Source organism: Jaculus jaculus, chromosome 17, assembly GCF_020740685.1.
Source record: "Jaculus jaculus isolate mJacJac1 chromosome 17, mJacJac1.mat.Y.cur, whole genome shotgun sequence".
Classification (NCBI taxonomy): Eukaryota; Metazoa; Chordata; class Mammalia; order Rodentia; family Dipodidae; genus Jaculus; species Jaculus jaculus.
Genome location: NC_059118.1, coordinates 2387158 through 2393928, shown reverse-complemented (window position 1 = coordinate 2393928; position 6771 = coordinate 2387158). Strand labels below are relative to the sequence as shown.

At 46.6% G+C, this 6771-nt stretch overlaps 1 long non-coding RNA gene across 1 annotated transcript; it reads right to left on the bottom strand.

The window, feature by feature from the left end:
* Window positions 1-2356: 2356 nt before the first annotated feature.
* On the bottom strand, window positions 2357-5724 carry LOC123455576. The gene is made up of 4 exons (XR_006633999.1): window positions 5591-5724; window positions 4861-4944; window positions 3764-3813; window positions 2357-3270 (listed from the first exon to the last, which is right to left on the bottom strand). It is a non-coding gene; the product is annotated as an uncharacterized LOC123455576 (long non-coding RNA).
* Window positions 5725-6771: the final 1047 nt, after the last annotated feature.

The window sequence follows — 6771 nt, the reverse complement described above, 5'->3', positions numbered from 1 at the left end:
TCTTTGGCCTCTACACACATGTACACACATGTGCAAGCACCCCCCATACACACATGCATCATGCAAAAAATAAGAGGATGCTTGAATATGCAAAGGTATGTGCTGTTAGACCTATGTTCTCATGCTGGTCATTGTGTAAAGGTCTGTTTCCTGCTCATTTGGGAACTGCTGACATTGAATTTTCATTGGCTTTGATTTTCTGTTGGCCTGCATTCCTTCCTTCCTTCCTTTCTCCCTCTTTGGCTTTCCAAGTGTTTGTGACGTTCAAACCTTTGGCACGCAGGGCTGCTGACATACCTTTTGTACACCAAGCTGTCACGTTCTACTTTTAGAAATAAACACAATCAAGCATGTTTTTGTTTATTTTTTAAGAAGTCTTCAGAAACCTATCTGGAATATGTATTTCTTGAAAATTTTATGGATAAATTTTATACATGTACATAATGTAGTTTGATCATAATTCCCTCCTATTATCCTCATTGGTCCCCTACCCACACCCCTTCTACTGAATCCCTTCTCTTCAAACAGCCCCTCTTATATTTTGATGCCCTGTGTGTGTGTGTGTGTGTGTGTGTGTGTGTGTGTGTGTGTAAATTTTGCCTCCCTCCATTATCCATGACATGTACAGCCACTATGAGGTCATGGATGCAATGGCCCCTTTGTGTCTAGAAGACAGAATGGAACAGATTTATTTTTATTTTTATTTTGTCTTTTGAGGTAGAGTCTCACTCTGGCTCAGGCAGACCTGGAATTAACTATGTAGTCTCAGTGTGGCCTTGAACTCATGGCGATCCTCCAACCTCTGCCTCCCAAGTGCTGGGATTAAAGGCATGCACCACCATGCCCGGTTTGGAAGAGATTTTTAATCCAGTTCTGTCCTTACTTTGTTTTTTTTTTAAATTAATTAATTTATTTATTTGAGAGCAACAGACACAGAGAGAAAGACAGATAGAGGAAGAGAGAGAATGGGCGCGCCAGGGCTTCCAGCCTCTGCAAACGAACTCCAGACACGTGCGCCCCCTTGTGCATCTGGCTAACATGGGACCTGGGGAACCGAGCCTTGAACCAGGGTCCTTAGGCTTCACAGGCAAGCATTTAACCGCTAAGCCATCTCTCCAGCCCCTGTCCTTACTTTGAACAGAAAAATTTCTGTTCTTCCTGTTGCCTTATCTTTGGGTAGAATATGTGTTCCAGGTTTAAGCATCCACAAAATTATCAAAAGCACAAAGAAACAGAGCCTCAGATCTTTCACCAAGAACTCTCCCATGACAGAATAGATATTTCAAACCAATAGTATTTCTGGTGGTACCACCAAAACTGGTGACCTAAAGTCATCTTGGGAGAGCTGATTTGGGGGCAAAAAAAGGAAAAATTCTATAGTAAGTACTGTATTTGGCAGGTTTCTCTAGAGGAACAGAATGGATACAAGATATGTTATAGAGGAGACTCACTGGATTGGCTTAGATAATATGGGCTGAAAAGTTCAGCAGTAACTGGACATGCTCAGCGCATGAAGCTGGAAACCTCAGCAGCTCCAGTATGGCACTGCCAGCCTAGAGGGTTCCAGAAGCATCCACATTGAGAGGCCAGAGAAACTGGGTTCATGATGACAGCACAGGACGGCAGCGGCAGCAACAGGACAGACACCCCCACCAGCAAGAAGCCAGGACCGGCAAGCAAGCGGCGCGGAGTGTCACCGGGACTCTTTAGAGGGAGCTGTCAGCCAGAGAGCTACCCACCCTTTTAGGGAGATTGCCCAGGAAACAGGCATTTTTCTAGAAAGAGGATCCACAGCCACCCTAGGATTTTCAAAGAAAGCTGTGTTGATGGGGAAATGCATTTCTTGCCCCTCTCCTGGAGTGTGGTGACGAGATTATGGGTTCCTCAGTCTTCCTAGGTGCTTGGACATTCTGTGATGTTGGTCCCCAACTTGCTGAAGGATTGTCAGAGAGAGAGAGAAAGGGAGAGCTAAAGTTGAGTGTGGTGGTGCACACCTTTAGTCCCAGTACTTGGGAGGCAGAGGTAGGAGGATTGCCATGAATTCAAGGTCACCCTGAGACTACATAGTGATATAGTGATCCAGGTCAGCCTGGGCTAGTGGGAGACCCTACCTTCCCTCACAAAAAAAAGGAGAGCTGAGCTCCTCAGTCTTATGCACAGAGGACCATGAAGATGAGACTCTGACAAAGGAGCTGAAACCAGTGTGTAAAACAAAACACTGTCGTCTTGGCAACTGAGCAGGTAGGGGTGTGTGTGTGTGTGTGTGTGTGTGTGTGTGTGTGGTGTAAGTGCAAGTGTGTGAGCATGTGGAAGCCAGAGGACAACCTTGGGTGCCATTCCCTTCAGCTGCATCTACTTTTTGTTTTTTGAGACAGGGCCTCTCACTGGTCTAGAACTCACCAAGTAGTCTAGACTGGCTGGGCAATAAGCCCCAGAGATCCTCCTGTCTCCACCTCCCCAGCTCAGGGCTTACAAATGTGTATCAACATGTCCACCTGGCTGTTTTAAACATGGGTTCAAGGGCTCAGATTTGGGTCTTCGTGCTTGCAAGGCAAGCACTTACCAACTCCCTAGAAGCTTTTGAAACATTCATTTGGGCACCTTAAAGAATTGGACCTGAATCATGTTTGGCATCCAATCGGAGACATTTTTTCACCTTCATGACAGACTATTCTCCTCCCCCCTTCAGCTAGCAGGATGCATGCTGTGAGATTGTGCAAATGTTGCTGGGCATGTGCAGTAGGAAACAAAGCCTAATAACTCGAGTTTGGGATGCTTGTGGTCTTTGTGTTTGACAGGATGTGTTTGGAGGAGACATTTCCACGACTACCCAAGCATAGGGAAAGCTAGTGCCCAAAGAAGAATGAGGGGAAGCAAGAGAGCCTGTGTGTCTCATAGTAAACAGGGAGGCCGGAAGCGTCCATCTGGAACCCAGTCAAAAAAATTCAGCAAAACAAACAAAAACTCTGCCTACTCTGAAGCTGGAGGGCAAGAGCTCTTGAGATGGAGCAGCAACCTGGCAGAGATTGGCTGGCTAGTGGGTGTGATGGGCTGGGGGTGTGGAACAGGCTTTACAGGAATGAATTAGTAGTGAGAAACTTAGCAGCATTAGAGTGTGTGTTTGTGCGAGACAAAGAGAGAGAGAGAGAGAGAGGTCTAGGTTCTGGGGTTGAGAGTGCTCTACATTTACAATTCAGCCCACAGTCCATCTTGGTCTCTTTCAGTGGAGTCCTGGCACTAGATTCAGGTCCTGGCAGTTCCTCAGGTGACCTGGAAAATAATATAATGGAAAAAAAGATATGCTAGGTTTCAAGATCTTTGTAATCAAGTTATAGAGAGGAAGGGCGCAAGCAGTACTCTTGGCATTATTTTAGCTCACCCAGTAGAAAATGGTTGAAGCATATTTGGTATAATTAGGGTCAAGAATGGATTTGGCGTCACTGAAGGGAAATGCCCTGAACAAAACCGGTGCCGCTGGCAGGATTTCTAGTTCTAAGAACAGCCAAGTCTGGTAGTGATGAATCAGAACAGAGGAAATAGTGGACACCACCATCGGGCTGTCCTCTGCATGAACGGGAAAGAAAGGACTCTAGCAACAAGCAGTGGAAAGGGCCACTGGAAGACAGTGACACACTGTGGGTAGTGGCTTGTGTGCAGAACATCTCAGGAAGTTTTGTGAATGTTAATTTCATTGTGCAATAGGGCAGCAAAGTAAGTTCACAGATGGTAGATGTGCAAGGAGCTGGGCCTCCTGGAGGCTCACCAGGCAGGGTCTTGGAATGAATAGTGCTGCTGCTGGTTCCGGGGTGATTGCTAAAAGGCAGAAAAGGAAAGGGGTTTCAGTAAGGGCATTATTACTGACACAGCCGATGAACAAAATCAGGATGCACAGCAGACCCATGATGCTGAGCTGAAGACTGCACCCCCCCAAAAAAAAAGCAAGGGAAAAAAGGAAGTAGACAAAGAAAAATGACCTGAGCCTTAAAACCATCAAGCTGTGTGCAAGAAAGGGAAGCAATGGAACCCTTCGAGAAGCTTCAAGGCACTCATGGACCATGAGCCACCAGGGAGACTGGCTCCCGGTGTGACGTCTGAGGTTCAAGGGCAGTGGCAGCTTGCTGGTAGATACCAGGGAGCCAGACCCCAAAGACCTGCATGGCCTTCACTGGAATGGCTTTCTCCTCCCCTTTGGCCACTGCCCTTAGACACCAGGATGTAAGGCTGGTCTCCAGGTGGGTTGTCTGAGGGGCAAATTAGGAAAGAAAACACTGAGTAGCTGTAGTGTACGCGCTAGGGAGGGGAGAAGTGCAGGCTGTGCTGAGGACACTGGCGTTAGGGAGGGGAAAGAACCAATTTGTACTGCGCGCCACAGGTGAGTGGACAGACGGAGGGAGGCTCTAGACACAGAGGCAACAGAGTGAATCCAGAGACAGAGAAATCTAGAGATTTCAACTGTTGTTTCTCCTGAATGCCCCTGGTTGGGAGATAGTCATGTGATCACACACCACTGCAAGAGGCAGCATTTCTTTTTTTCTTTTTTTTGAGGCAAGGCCTTCCACTAGCCCAGGCTGCCTGGAACTCACTCTGTAGCCCAGGCTGGCCTCAAACTCACAGTGATCCTCCTGCCTCAACCTCCTGCGTGTTGGGATTAAAGGCGTGTACCACCATCCTTGCTTCTGTGTGATATGCCAGAATATCATATTTCTGTGCCATTTTTCCATGGAGACTGGAGCGAGGCAGTGAAGGAGCAAGGGAGGATGGCAGCCATGTTGGCTTTCTGCTAGAAGTTTCCCTCCTGACACTCCTCCCTCAGCTGTTCCTCCTCTTCGACTAACCTCGTCTTCTGTGTACCATACACACCTCTGGTCCTTCCCTTTGCCGGTCCCCTTTTATTCAGCTCCCATGGCTCTTTCACTTCTCTCTTCTTCCTCCAGATCACAGAAACTGGGAAATAAGAAGAGGCTGCATCTTGCAAGACATTCTGGGAAGCACCGTTTACTGGATGTAACACCTTGTGCTGACACTGAAAGAGTCACTCCCAAAAGGCACTGAGGGGCTCTGTGTGTAGGAAGTGGCTCTAACATTTAGTGTACTCAGAACCCCCAAACAAATAATTTCAAAACACAAAAATCAAGAGTCGTTTGGCTTTGGGTGGTGGTGACAGGGATGTATGTATGTATGTATGTATATATGTGTATGTAGACTTGTATGTGTATATGTATGTAAGGACTGAATATCCAAATGGACAATGGTCAAATAATGTACGATGACAGTAGTTGGACCACCTAAGAAGCCTGGGAAGTCACGAACTCCAGCAAATGGCCTCAGGACAGTCAGGACTTGGTAGTGACTATAGTTTTTTTCCCCAAACTTTCCAACTAGAGACCAGAGAAAGCCAAACATGCTTCCTATTGTGGCTTGACTGAAATGTGACCCCTCCACAGGCCCAAGTGTTTGAACACTTGGTCTATACCTGATGGTGCCATTTTGGAAAGTTGTAGAACCTTTAGAAGGAGCCTTGCTGGAGGGAAGTGGGTCACTGGAGATGTCCCTTTGAGGCTCAATAGCCCTGTCCTACTTCCTGTCCTACCTTGGCTTCCGGACTGTGACCAAGTGCTTCAGCCTCATGTGGGCATGCTTTTCCCACCATGATGGCCCCTTAAAGTGTCAGGCACAACGACCCCTTCTTTCCTTAAGTTGCTTCTTGTCTGGTATCCAGTCTCTGCAATAAGAAAGTAACACACTCCCTAAGTGGTCATAGAGATACCTCCCTTCTCCTCAGCCTGCTCCAGCCTCCCAAACCAACTACTTCCAGTCTGGTCACACCCAGAGCCTTTCCATTCTTCCCACAAAGCTCTTTAGCTCATGGCCTGCCTTGGAGTCTCTGCCCAAGGCTGGCAATGTTGCTGATTCTCTTGCTAAGGTAAGTTCTGGATGAATTCCTGCTGTTGTTCTCATCTGGGTGATCTTCATTTATCTTCATACCTTTAAAACTCACAGCCAGGCTGGAGAGATAGCTTAGCAGTTAAGGCCTTTGCTTGCAAAGCCAAAGGACCCAGGTTCAACTCCCCAGGACCCACATAAGCCAGATGCACAAGGGGTCACATGTGTCTGGAGTTTGTTTGCAGTGGATGAAGGCCCTGATGTGCCCATTCTCTATCTGCCTCTTTCTCTCTCCTTCTCAATCTCCCTCAAATAAGTAAAAATTGAAAATATTAAAAAATTAACTCACAGCCAAATATTTAAGATAGATGGTCTTTGTACTGATTACTATGTATGTATTATTCATTAAGAAGCCCTTAAATGTAGAAAAAAAGGACAGGGGTAGTGAAAGAAATATAAGATCCATGGAAACTAGCAGGTTCAGTCAGTTCTGATAAACAGCACATGGGCTTTGAGTGTCCAGCCATCGGTGTACATTCTATTCAGGTAGTTTCTATTCACTCACCTCCACTTGAGTTGGTTCAGCTGGACTTCTGCCTTGGCCACATGCAGGTGGCTGTGTGTCCCTCCCTCTCTCCTCTCCTGCTGCCAGACCTAGAGCTGTGTCTCATCACCTTCTAAACTCAATTACACTCCTCAGCCTACTGTTCTAACCCCTCTCCTTCCAGGCTCTCCTTCAATCTCACTTCCCTCACAATCTTTCAGGTACCTTCTGGTCCAATCATATCTCCTGGCCAATATTACTGTCTTTTTCTCCTTTAATTTTTGTTAAATTATGAGATATAACATAAAAATCAGTTAGGGTCTTACCATCTATTCCTGATGGGA